At 41.1% G+C, this 14,756-nt stretch overlaps 1 protein-coding gene across 3 annotated transcripts in view; it reads right to left on the minus strand.

The window, feature by feature from the left end:
* The window catches only part of LOC111864098 (Down syndrome cell adhesion molecule-like protein Dscam2), a 368,724-nt gene that overhangs the window by 239,069 nt on the left and 114,899 nt on the right, over positions 1–14,756 (minus strand). For all 3 annotated transcript variants that reach the window (XM_033751326.1, XM_023851121.2, XM_033751328.1), the window contains exon 3: positions 4,368–4,479. The gene's annotated coding sequence lies outside the window, so the exon portion shown is untranslated. The remainder of the gene's footprint in view (positions 1–4,367; positions 4,480–14,756) is intronic.

Genomic DNA, 14,756 nt, shown 5'->3' on the forward strand with positions numbered 1-14,756 from the left:
AGAGAAGGCGATTGTGTGTCAGAAACTACCGGTTACACTCGGAAAGATTTTGCGAATTGCTCGGAAAGTGTGATAACCCATATCACTCCCTCTTCACTGCCGTTTCTTGTGAAATGCACCGTTGCCACGCTCGAGCTCGTCTCCCTGAACTTCACAGAACATAAGTGGAATGAAGCACTAGAAAAGGAAACAAGAAGCCCGCCCATAATAAAGGACAGATGAAGGTTATGATTCGCGGAACTCACAAATAGAATACAGTCGCGCTGGAAATGACAGCCCGAAATTGCATTTCACATGGCATTAAAATATGCCTTGGCCGTCTGTGTCGATAGCCATGTTGCTGCGATAGAAGCACAACGAGGGCACCGCAAACAATTAATGCCCCTTCCCCTCCCACCTGCATTTAATTTGGTTCAAACTAATTGGATTTGCTTTAAAGGCTGCGGAATTGTGCCACTCGCAAATATGAAACGTTTTAGATTCAGCTAAAATTTAAGTCCACCCGGATCTTTGGGATTGCTAATACAGAGTGCCCGGATGAAACGTACCGAAAATAGAATAATTATATCTCAGAAAGAATTCAATATACACATTTATGGGTTACACCATTACAAAGAGAAATTATCAAAGTTTTTTCTGAGTATATAACTTTCTCAATAAATTTAACTGTGGGCTTTAACTTGGTGGCACGACAAATATCCAGGCTTGAAACATGTTTGGTGTTACCGTAGCCACAGCGGCCCTTATGCGGGCTTTCAGGTGGTGAAGCTCGTTGATCTTAACCTGGTACACACTGTTCTTCATATAACCCCACAACAAAAGTCCACTGGGGTTAGGACCTGGCGACCTAGGAAGCCAAGCGATTGATCCACGTCTGCCGATCCATCTTCCAGCCATCTCTCTGTCCAGGTGATTCCTAACATGGTGGCAAAAATGTGGAGGCGCATGCGCGTAAGTCGGGCATGGGTAAAAAAATTCAGGGTTTTCCTTTCCGATGACATAAACCGGATACGTGTATGAGAGTTTCCGAGATATATATTTTTATTTTGGATACCTTTCATCCGGACACCAGATATTAAAGTTTCCGCCACTTTTAAGAGAGCAATAAAATTATGACAAACAGATGATACGTAATTTCTTAAACATTCTTGTCTATAGATTTTGGCGACGTCTGTGTGATATTACTTCTGCTTTTGGGCTATCGCAAATAAGCTAAAACATAGATAAAGGTCGCCAAAATCTATGGACAAGAATGTTTAAGTAATTACATATCATATGTAATTATATATGTAATTACATATAATAAGCGACAAGAAGACGAGGAAGAAGACGTAAGACGATGCTGGATGACCCTGGGGACAGAAGGGGATACTGTCATTTGAAGGAGAAAGCTCTAGATCGCATTAAATGGGGGAATTGTTTCGGAAGAGACTGTGGACCTGTCGTCTTGACAGATTACTGATGATGATGATCATGATGATTTATGCGCCGAGTCAACAGCCACAAGGCCAATTACAGACAGAGCACAGTGTAGATACCGGTACGTACATTACGGACAAACACAACATAAATTAAAAGATAAATTACAGTCAAGCACACGTAGGAAGAACACATTAATGCAGAAGAGTAAACAAACAAAGATAAGAGGCAGCAACAAGAACTACATAACACAGAACATTAGGATTGTGAACAAATATTATTAACAATTTTAGGTTGATGAACATAAATGTGATTGAAACGGCACCGACTGCAAATATATCGAGACCTTTAGCCACCGCGTTGGCAGCACAGGCGCACCGAGTGGACGGACGGTGTTTATTTCAGGGACAAACACCAGATAATGAGAAGTTCCTAAGATTGCTGGGAGGAACATGAAGGTCACCGTAATAATAATAGCTAATTAATTAATGCTTCCACTTTTAACCAGAGTACTATCACGTCTACCTCACGAAACCGTGGCCTGCTACCACATGGCCCCTCACCATTTCCTCTCCGTTCTGCATATTACAGTTCTGATGCTCTGTTGACAGTTTCCTATTCAAGGCGGCTGCAAATCAATACCATTCTTCGAGAACTTGAAGAGAGAGACACAGTTTGAATGTGTTTAGACGTGTTTCTACATGAACGAGGAGACTCGGGGCGACAGGATTCACTCAGGCAGCAAAGAAGTGGTTACGCGTCTCACAAATATTTGGAAAGCAGCAGATCCACGGGAAACACGGACAGTAAAATAGTGAAGTACTTCGTAAAAGTAAAGGTATCCCTGTAGCAGGCCGTGGAAGCCCATAGGGTTGTGAGATATTGAGGCTCCCACATTTTCTAGAAAATCGGCTCAAAGATGGCGGTAAGGTAGTCAGGCCTACACGCCGGCCGCCCTTTACCCCCAAGGATATTCCTGGTACTCATTTCTGCTAGAGGCTGAGTCGACCCCAGGGCCATAGTGCGGCTGGAAGGGTTAGGTCAATTGAAAAAATCTACCTCATCGGGATTCGTTCTCGCGACCTTCCGGCTTGTAGCATATTGTCTCAACCATCTACGATACCACGTGCCCCGAGCATGGGACAAAATCTCCGCGCACTATATCTCTGAAATCAAAGAAACAAACATTCACGTTTTCCTGGAGCATGGCCATCTCAGGCTCATAGTAAGACACCAAATTTTCAGTCATAGGAATGACTTTAGTCAGTCTTCCTCATGATCCTCTATTCGTTTCGAACGATCAGCTCCAACTTTCCTCCTCCGGTGCACTTTATCCTATGTGAAGCTCTTGGGCACAAGTCTCGAACAAATTTTAATCTTCTTCATTTCCAAATTATCCGTCAAAATTAATCGTACATTATCTCTTCTGATACTAAGTTCTTCTGAAATCATTGCGACAGCGAGACGTCTATTATTCCACGTCACAATCCTCACCCACTCGACGTGTTCAACCGTCCAGGTCTGCGGTGAAACTGAACTGCGTCCCTTCCCCTAGAAACCGTTCATAACAACGTGTGTCTGCTCTTTATGTAGCCACTTCCCAATTTGTCTGCTTTAACACTTCAAAGATTTCAGTATATAAATCTCGAATTTGGAACAAAAACTTCATTTTGAGTCTTTTTTTCGAGATATTCATCACCAATTTTTTTGTGACTACCTATTAAAATATTTCGTCAGCCAAAACACAACAGCCCTACACTCGCTAGATTTGTCGAGACAAGTCTCCGTTACTGTGTCAAATTCAGAAATTTACTTATAGGTGGAAGTGTCAACCATCGACCATAGGGTGACTCACGCTTCACCATGTGGAACGGTTTTTTTATTTAATTTTCAGACTTCGTATATTAAACATTATGTACAACAAGATTATGGTCTTCAGTAACAGGATGCTGTGTAGTTGGTAGATACCAGACTACATGGTGACACGAGTCGGAAGATCCATAATATTGACATCAACAATACTTTGCGTGCGTCATTCATCTCCCGACATGCCACCCGGTGCTATAGAGTCTAGTTACTGACAGTGCCAATAAACAAACCGCAAAGAAACAGTCAGCTTTCCCGGAGCCCCGAATCTGATATTGTATTGTTAATATTTCTCTTCATGCAAAAAACAAACTCCGTGGTTTTAGTCCGCAAGCGAACTATACCGACCGAGCAACCGCCGCTTATCGGCAAAGTTAGTGCTAAATTTAGCGGATAGAGGGTGTCGAGTGGTCAGTGCGACGAATCCTCACGGCAGTCAATGCCGGCCGGCTCATAAGGCTGACAACCTTACCGCCATCTATGAGCCGATTGTCTAGAAAATGTGGGAACCTCAGGTGTATGTGAGGTACGTGTGAGCCCATACACTGCTCTAGTTTCGGTAGCCGCATTACAGGACTGATTTGTTTCAGGGGAAGAATCTTAACGCGATTTTATATTTAAAGTTGGGTCAACGCGTTTGTCGCATTCGTCTTTAAGGTGGAAGATGGGAGAACAATAAAATTGGTGCAGAAGTTCCTCTGAAACTTTGGTAACCACTCTCATTACTATATACGGCTGTAAGTAGATGATAGAACTGACATATTTCAATATGGAACTCTATACGTCGCACTGTTATTTTCATGTGGTAATTCACCATAACGGTACAAATGAATCTGGAGTATAAACTATGCGGTTTCCTTTCATACAATAACACAGCATTATTTTCTAAAAATAACGTTTTATTTGCGCTGCTTTTAAGTACTTACCCCGGGAACATATAACTTGCGAGCGATAAGAAGATTAACAGGAGAACAAAACACTGAGAGAGTTTAAAACGAACTAAGTTATAAAAATGACTGAAGAGAAACAGCTGAAGAGACTTGCATCTAATTATTAATGACTGTACGAGTAAAACTTCTTACCAGGCAGTATAAGGAAGAATATTATACAGAAGAAACGCGATGCATTGTGGAGTACGACTGGTGGCTGTTACCAATGAACGTCTATCTATCCTGCGAGGAATCGATCCTTTGTCTGAAAAAAAAAAAACAGGAACTCATCAGAACACAATATCATGCGCCAGCTTATAATTTATAATTATAAGCTGGATAAACTTCTCAAAGTATAATTAGAATGATCAAGTCAAGGAGGATGAAGTGGGCAGGGCATATAGCATGAATTGGGGAGAAGAGGAATGCATATACGATATTTGTGGGAATACCAGAAGGAAAGAGACCACTGGGAAGACCAAGGCGTAGGTGGGTGAACAATAATTGGATCTTAGGAAGTCATGGATTTGATTGATCTGGCTCAGGATAGGGACCAGTGGAGGGCTCTTGTGAACACGGTGATGAACCTTTGGGTTCCATAAAATGCTGGGAAATTCTTGAGTAGCTGCAGAATTGGCGGCTCTTCAAGAAGGGCTCGGCTCCATGAGTAAGTAAGGTGGATAAAGTGGCATGCTTAAAGCATTGTTGTTCTCTTTGTATGGTACGCTACAAGAGTTAGAGCACCACATTTTCTTCCTTCAGATTTGGTTAATTTCTTATTCCTTTCATTTTCCTCCTCCTCCCTCGTTCTCCTGTCGTCGCTTTCTCTCTTCTTCTTTCTGCCGTGATGGATAGATTTCTATCCATTAGCTGCAGACATTGTTAGTATATGCTTCCGCTGTCGCTTTACCGAATGCTGCAGATGTTGGAATTCCCATCCGATCAGCGAGCTCCATTTCGATATGTGTTACATTCAATCGTGCTGAAAGCACGGATAACATAGACCCAACATACATACATCCGTGACTTCCGTTACGTCTTCAGTCCCTGTTTCACATACGAACAACCTCAGAAGTGCGACCGGTTCTGAATCTCCCAATCTGCATCAAATGCTAACAAAGTGTAATGTTGAAACTAACTCTATCTCAGGTGCCTGTTAATTTCTCTTCTGATCAAGAGGCTCCGTAACTTCTACATAAATAGAAGGTCCGTTATCATGTTCATGTTGGTGCCTATCTGGAGACAAACCCAGCTCAGAGCTTTCTTTTGCTACTGGCGTGCCATCTATGTCTAATCTTCCAAATAATCTTTTCCACTACATTTTTCCGAAACAAGAATCCGTATGTATTTCTCACCTCTTCCTTCTCTGACACATTTTCTCTCATGATAAAGTATATACGTGGTAGTCATTAAGTTCGTGGACTGTGGTTTTATCGCCTCATATTACAATGTTACAATGTATTCACATACACTTACACAGACCCACATTGGCCCTCAAAATGGTTGCCGTTGGCCGCTATGCAAGTCTGCCAACATTGATACAGCTGCCGAAAACATTGCTGAAACTTACTGGCAGGAAATTCCCGTACGGCGCTTTGCGGCCATTCCACGAACTTATTGACTGCGTTGATATAGATACACAGTTACAAATAATAATATCATTTTCTTCAAATTTTCAAAGGTTTTCTGGGCTTGGGTCGAACCCACAATTTTGTCAGAGTCATTGTCTGCAGTAATAAGTCGTCATAATGTAAAGGATATTTACATTTTATATGTTAAGCATGTTAATAAAGGTATATAAAATATATACAGGGTCTCCTTCACGTAATCTCATGTGGTGAAAAGAAATTAAACAAAATTTTCAGTCAACCACTGAAATTATCAAGTTTATTTTTATGTTCATCTTAGTGCCCTGCACATCTGTAGCATGCATGTGTGACGTATGTGGGCGCACACTCATTTCCACGAGAGTAACACGCATATAATACTTGTCAGTATTAGTTTACACTACGCGTTATGGTAATTTTAACATTCTGCTGAAGAAATGTAACACCACTTTCAAATTTATCCTGTTAGCTTTAGTCAGTATTTGTTTTATAATTGGGATCGTATTAAAATTGTCCTGTTTTAAAATGCACGTTGAATGAGCAGCGTATGAAATAGTTTACAAACTACAGAGTAATTAACTCAGACACATGTAATATAATTCTTAATTTTAATGTTAGTTTTAACCCGCATTTTTAATACAATACGTATTTATTTACACTGTTTCAGACGACCTAACTGACATATCAAAAATTATTTAATAATCTGACAATAATAAATTAGTATATTGTTGTGTTAAAGTGACTATAGAGGGAGGGGTTCGAATTGGTGAATAAATTTATTTAACAGATACAGGTCGTAACTACAGACGACTGTAACACGTTCAGTTTCGATGTCTCCTGTTACAGAGAGCGAGAGAGGGGAGTCCCCAAATCCAAGATGTCCGACAGTCTAACCGACACGATTAAATAAAATTCTCTGTTTTACTAAAAAGACCTACCCGACAAGACGATATGAAAAAACTCATGAAACTGCAACTAAAGTCTGGCAACGGCATAGACTCTAATTTTGAAGGCAAGAGAATTGACTTTATATCAGAGGACTCGAAAGCAAAGATGCTCTGTTCTCAGAACTCGCCTTTCTTGTTTTAATTTCTGTTCTTTGACGCGATAAGAGACGTGAAACTTTCTCTTTGATATCTGACACTTCAGATTTCTCCAGCGTGGTCCTTCCTTTTCATGGTCAGGCGATTTGTATCTGCATGTTATGCTGTCTTATTGAGGAAATGCAGTCTAGTCTCGTATGAAATTTGATGAATCCGGTATTTTACTATGTCCACACGCCTATGAGAGCCTTATTCATACACGTTCGGTTACCTACACAGTGACTGTTTCATACTTCGGCTTAGCTGGAAACAGGAAAGTCAAAGCACAGTCCGCACTGAAGTGTGCACACCTTAACATAGGCCCACTTGATGTAGACAAATTAAAGCGTTCTCCTCTGAAACTGTTAGGCTGCTATTATGTTTTAGTCCCTGTTGAATACTGTTGCGAGCGCTCGCAGCCAAAAAGGAAGGACACATCACAGACACAGTACACATAGAAACGACTCCCATAGTGGACGAACCGTACTATACGCGAGTTTGAATTAAGATATATAGATGATTAATCTTAACAAGTTTTAGTATATACAAATTTTATTATAGTTGACGAATAATGTAATAGCTTAGCGTAAATAACGAACCTGAGGATGGCACTATGTTGCCGAAACATGTAGTAAGAAGTGACATATGACATTGAGTGCACTACAAAATGATCATTACATACAGATCATGGATGAAAATCAGGACGCTAAAATACAACATTAAGAGAAGTAAAACTATCCATCTTAAAAGGCCGTGGAGGTCCATAGGATTGTGACACGCCGAGGCTCCCACATTTTCTGGAAAGTCGGTTCACAGATGGCGGTAAGGTTGCAAGCCTTACGCGCCGGCCGCCCTTTAGCCCCAAGAATATTCCTGGTACGCATTTCTGTTAGAGGTTGAGTCGACCCCAGGGCCATAGTGAGACTGGAAGGATTAGGTCAATTGAAAATCCAATGACTTCTTTTGGAATCGAACCCGCAACCTTCCGTCTTGTTGCATAGTGCCTCAACCAACAACGCCACTGCGAGCCCTGTAGCTTACGTTTTTCAAGTACGCCCCAGGACATTAATTTTCGTAGCAAAAATGTGAACTACTCTTTATATGTCCATCAGCCTACTGGACGCATTTTGGCATATACATGGTTACGGATGAAGGTAGCATAACTCGCTGACATTACAATTTGCAGTCTAGCGTGTGTATATTTTATAAATCTCTTCTTTTCTTTTTGTTACAGCGGTTATTTAGGGTCATACCGCTTCTAGTGTTTTTAACGTTACCATAATTTTTATTCTTAATGTGATAGCATGCTTTACATTGCTACCAAACTCCCAATTGCTACCACAATTTCCGCATTTAAGCAGTGGCTCTAATGTCGCTTCCGCCTGCCAGATTCTTCCGTCCGCAACACTCGTTACAGACTATAAAATTAAAGGCTATGATTTCCCGCAACCCGCATTGCCACTTGTCAGATAGCACAGAAATCAGCCTACCAGTTCTCTAGTCAGGACAGGAGCTCGCACAGAGCGACGGCAGGACCGACTGACAGACGGAAAGATAAGACCCTTCCTCTTGTGACATGACACTCGAAAGCAGGAATAGAAAAGTCAGAATAGATGTTCACTGCTAGGCAACGACTAGGTAAATACATTCCCGCTGCAAAGAATAAGCAAGCAACAATCGAGTAACTTCGGTTGCTGTACAACGGTGATGTACACACGCCTTCCCAACAATAGAAAGTCTGTGTTTTCTGCGTGGCCCGTGCAGAGTTCAGTTGAGAGGAACAGTAACAAAATTATGCATGCAAAAGTAAAAATGATTCAGAATCATGATAATGAAAATGTTCGCAATATTGTACAAGGCGAAGCTGAACAAAAAATTATAAGAGTTTTAAACCTGACGACGCTCAAGCATCTGCATAATAAGGAACTTCATAACTTGTACTCTTCTCCGAGTATAATTAGAATCATCAAGTCAAGGAGGATGAGGTGGGCAGGGTATGTAGCATGAATGGGGAAGACGAGGAATGCATATAGGATATTGGTGGGAAAACCCGAAGGAAAGAGACCACTGGGAAGACCAAGGCGTAGGTTGGTTGACAATATTAAAATGGATCTTAGAGACAAAGGATGGGATGGTATGGATTGGATTTATCTGACTCAGGATAGAGACCAGTGGATGGCTCTTGTGAACTCGGTAATGAACCTTAGGGTTATGTAAAATGCTGGGAAATTCTTGAATAGCTGCAGATTTGGCTTCTCCTCAAGAAGGGCTAAGCTCCATAAGTAAGTAAGTAAGTAAGTAAGGCGGTCAAACATACGACCGTTCAAGTGACTAGACTGCCGTTGTAGCGGAAGCTACTAGAATTGAAGCATAATCTGCTGTACTAAGCCTGGACTGACAAAGGCACTGTATATAATTTATATATATTTATTAACATGTTTAATATGTAAAATGTAATTATGCTTTACTTTATGAAAATGACTTAGTATTGCAGACAATGACGCTGACAAAAGACAGACCCGTCCTCTCGTCAGAGAAGGCACCCCTCAATAACAAGACCGTAACTATCAAACAGTAATAAATACCTGCTCATAAGTTCAAGATTGGGCTCGACACCAAGACTGACTGACTGACTGACTGACTGACTGACTGACAGTAAGTCACAATGTGATTTTCACTTTAAGGGGAACTGAGTCCAGCTTCGAGAGAAATAGAATTCAGTCCAGTCTTTGGAATGCAAGGAATGAATTAGACTGTGAAAAGAAGACTTCATGTGTGATTTCAAGTGACATTGAGACTGCTATAAATCCGTTGCCAGGGTAGGACTAGTGAAAACTAGGAATTGTACTGCGTGTGTGTTACGGTGAAGTGTAACGTGTGTAAATAGCGATAGAGCTTCATTGCCTGTAGTTCCGAGTGGTGTATAGGGTGTCAATAAATCCAATCATCCAATCTAAACCCCGTCTAATAGTCACTCGCAAACACCTACACGTGCCGCTATATACACTCTTCTCTTGCATGAGAACCATTAAACGGAGAATGTCATATTCTTAGAAATAACATGTAATTGTGCACTGTAAGATTCCTAACTTGTTTTGCAAAGTGCACAGTGTATAAAGGCGCGTCCACATTACTCGTGCTCGTCGGGAGACTCGTCTGGCTTTTACTTGTGCTCGTAAATCTTCGTCCACACTACTTCAGTTGCTCGCGCGTGAGGATCCGTATATTTACTCGTAGTGTGTATAGGCTGTAGTCGTATTTTAATTTATTGGCTATAGTTTTTAAATTAAAAATTTGCTTGTCTCGTGACTTGTCATATCGTCTACATTACTCGCGAGCATATCGAGTCGCACGAGCACGAGTAATGTGGACGCGCCATAAGAGATACACTTGGGACAGTTGATTCTGGTTTAGTAATGGACAAGGATCCTTTGTTCTTTAATTTCAAAGGTATATATCGTTTTCTGGCATTCATAGATCCGTCACTGAAATATCAGCAGAGAGCCCATACCACTCTGCTTAAGAATTTGATTCAAAAGCGGCGCTGAATAATGGCCACATCCAAAAAGCCCATTTGCAATACGCTTCCGTGTCGTCCTGTTAATATGAGTAGCCGTGCTCGCAAATGAGTCTCATTTTAAGGCTCATCTGTGTTTCCCACACTTTGCAGCTGGCTAAGCTTCTCACTCGGAAATGAATGCCCCTTCACACCCCGCACCGTCTCCTGAATCTCCTTCAGATCACTTCTATTGACTTGAGAATCCAGCGAACGTTTCACTGAAGCACATTCATATACGCTCTTATATCGTAGCCTCAAACTAAATAGTAACATAGATAATAACTAACTAACTAACTAACTAACTAACTAACTAACGCTATGGGGCTGAGTCCCTATTGTGGAGCTGCCAGTCTCTTGGTTACTCAAGAATTAGGCCGCGCCACAGCTCAAGCGGTTAGTCGCTGGCTTCCCACCGTGGCGGCTCGGGCTCGATCCCGGGTCTGGTCAAGTGGGATTTGTGGTGGACAAAGTGGCGCTGGGGCAGGTTTCCTCCGAGTACTTCGGTTTCCTCTGACAATCATTCCACCGGATTCTGCACCATCATAATCAACCGGGGCAGGTACAATAGGCCAATCAGTGGCCGCAGTGCCGAGTGAACCCAACTTGACTCCACCCCCCAACTAAGCGAATTTAAAAAAAATATGACTCAAGTATTTCTCGACGTCTTACGAAACTTGAAGTTTCATTACTTTTTTTTTCAATGGATGCATTCTGTTGTGTTAAATATACATGTTTCGGCTTTTTAGAAACCCATCATCAGGCAAATACACAATTAACGTGTTCTTAAACTATTGAATTGAATACTACATAATTCAGTGCAATGCTGGATTTTGTAAAAGTCCGAAACTTGGGGCAAATCACTGTTAAACATCTACTGTTTTGTTGTTGTACTGTGACTTATTTCATTGCCGTGTTTACAAGAGCCCTCCACTGATCCCTATCCAGAGTCAGCCCAATCCAATCGATAACAGCCAATCCCGTATCCCTAAAGTTCATTTTAATATTGTTTTCCTGCCTATATCTAGTTTTTCTCTGTAGTCTCTTTACTTGAGGTCCTCACACCAAAACCTTGTGTGCATTTCTTTTCTTCCCATGATTAGCTCATGTCCTGCTCATCCAATTGTCCTTGACTTGATCCTTCCAATTATATCAAGTTATGAAGTTCATTATGCAGTTTCCTCTAGAATCTTATTATCTCATCCAACTTCTGCCCCCATGCGCTTTCATGGAGTCGTGCTTAATTAGTTAAGCACAGGGACAACTTCACCATCTTGACCAATACCTTCAATCTATGTTCTTCTCTTAATATCAAGAACAGGTTCATAAGATAAGGTATTAAAGCAAACGAATAAAAGCATCAAATTCTAGGGATAAGTGAATATGATTAATGGAGAAAGCTGTACATAATTTAGACTCCAAAATGGTCGCCCACCAGTTTTTGAAGATTCTGCTAAAATTAAATCATAAGGTATTATAATTTACGAGTGTTTGGTTATACTATTCCAAATTAACAAAATGTTAAAATAGTATCTCAAATTGGTCAAAACAGCTTCCTTCCCCATCCATTCCACTTTCCTCAACAATTCTATCACTATGTAAACAGAGCTGCTAACTACTAATAACAAACAAAACAAACAAAAAACAAACTCGTGGTTTTAGTCCGCAAGCGAACAATACCGACTGAGCGACGGCCACTTGTCGGCGAATTCAACCGCCTCTGTGGTCTAGTGGTCTGATTCCTGGCTACAGATCCAGAGGTCCGGGTTTGATTCCCGGCGCTACCAGATTTTCTGAGAAGCAGTGGGTCTGGCATGGGGTCCACTCAGCCTCGTGAGGATAATTGAGGAGCTATTTCAATGAAATAGAGGCTCCGGTCTAGAAAACCGAAATTAACGGCCGTGGGTATTCGTTGCGCTGACCACGCGACACTAGTAACAACGTAAAATAAAATTATAAATAATACTATTGTACATAGGTGTCACGCGGTAGCGTAGTTGGTTGAGGCGCGATGCTCCCTTTGTAGTGGTGAAACCCATAAATGAGTATAATAAATTCTTTCTGAGCTACAATGATTTTATTTTGGGTACCTTTCATCCGGATACCCTGTATTGTGGCGTCGTATGCAACAGACGAAACTGCAACCAGTTCTGATCTCTCATCTCTTCTACGCCCTGTGGTAGGTAGTTCCTGAGTGGGAGACTCAATGTCCGTCTGTGAAACCACCCTCCAAGCAAGTGGCTTACAAACTTCCGGGAGGAATCATTTGCCAGTTTCCTTGCTTATTTCCTGTTAATCACTTCGTAAATGGAAAGTTGCAACTTTAGGTTCCTTTCTCTGCGCGAGAAAATTATCTCGCATGCACACAGACCATATTCAATAAAGAGGACAGGAAATTTCCGCTCATTTTTCCGAGAGTAATAGCATTTCTGAGTTCATTTATTTCGCGCCATTAACCGGCCACAGTAACTAATGGAAATTCAGACTGTAACTTCGAAACTCGAGCTGCTGCATATCCATGTATTGGAGTTCCTATGTACATTTACAATATTTTTTAACCAATGTTCTCACAGCGGTGAAAATCAAGAGTGTTGTCTTTTGGTGCTGTGGCGCGGTTAGTCGCTGGCTTCCAACCGCGGCGGCCCAGGTTCGATCCCGGGCCTGGTCAAGTGGATTGGTGGTGAACAAAGTGGCGCTGGGGCGGGTTTTCTCCGAGTACTTCGGTTTCCCCTGCCAATCTTCATTCCACCAATTGCTCCACAATCACCCTCACCTATCATCTGGGGCTGGTACAATAGGCCAGAAGAGGCCGCAGTACAAGGGACTTAGTCCCACCCCACTAACAATAAAAAGTAATATATACTGACACTGTAGCACTCGCAAATTATATTCATTTCCTGCAGGCAATATATTAACATTTCCACCTCCAAATATAACGATTCGAGAAAATTCGAACTTAAATTCTTGCCGCTTAGTTACCTATAGAGGGAAAAAATTATTTTTTAGGTATTTCCACAAATCTTTTTAAATTCTAAGAGTTGTAATATTACATTTCATATACAATCTAGTACAGAAACGAACTACTATTTTCATAAACAGATAATATTTAATATTCAGAGTCACGCAAATAAGTCCGAAACTACTGATCACTTTACGTAACATTACAGACAGAAATTAGGAATTACTTCTGTTGCAGTGCCAGCACAACTGAATCTGCTAGCTGGAAAAATGAACATTTCTGAAATCCAAATGTTGGACATGTTCCCTCTTCGAGCCAAATATCTCAGTTAGTACTGTATGCCTCTGGCTATCTCGTATATACATGTCAGTTTTTCGGAGTAATATGTTGCTTCCATATTCAGGGTAGTAATATTGAACACTGAAAAAGGAAGCAGTATATTTCTCCGAAAATTTGGTGACCACCTACTAAACTGCATGATGACGTAACCCAGAATATTACACGATACATTCTCATTACCGTCAAAACTTCTGTTCTAATAAAGTTACTCACGTCAATTGTAGTATTTTATTAATTTTTCTAATGAATATACATGTTCTGTAGGAATATTTTCTTTTTTGTCTGTGTCTAGACGTCGAAATACGTTGCGGTTTAATTTGCGTTAATTACGAGTGTAGACGGTACAGTCTGCTTATATCGTAAAAGCTTAGTTCGACCTGTTCTGTTGACACTCCAGCATCAAATGAATTCAAGTACTGAATTATTGAAGTCTAAACGGCTGTGCGGTTCTGAATTATCATATCAGCCGTGAGATATCTCGTCCGGGGCTAAAACTCCGACCCAAACTTGGGTCAACATTGATATCTGTGCAAGTTACTGTACTTCGTTCGTTGACCAGAAAATGGCGTCACAAACCCAACAAGATTAAACCCGTTACACAGGGATGGGATATTCCCCATTTTGAGCGAGAACATGCAGAAGAGTTGAGCTATAAAATGCATATATGTTCGCTCATAAAAAGAATTAGGGGCTACTCCCCAGGAAGTCATAACTGAGAGAAATATCCGCTTGCATTCGCGTCCCACTTCATTGCATTTTTAGTATTAATTAAGGGAGGCGCAGTGCATGTATGTGACATACATGCATATCGCACACAATGGCTCCTTCCTATTGCAATTTCATTGGGTTTTATGACTGTATGAACGTAATATTGAATTAACTCACATACATACGTTGTACTCTTTAAGATCACAATTTTCTGAAATGTGACGCTCAATGATGGCGTTAATACGGAATCCTCTGACGCAAGATCATGAAATCTCATTGAAATATCTGTTC

This window comes from Cryptotermes secundus, unplaced genomic scaffold, assembly GCF_002891405.2.
Source record: "Cryptotermes secundus unplaced genomic scaffold, Csec_1.0 scaffold708, whole genome shotgun sequence".
Classification (NCBI taxonomy): domain Eukaryota; kingdom Metazoa; phylum Arthropoda; class Insecta; order Blattodea; family Kalotermitidae; genus Cryptotermes; species Cryptotermes secundus.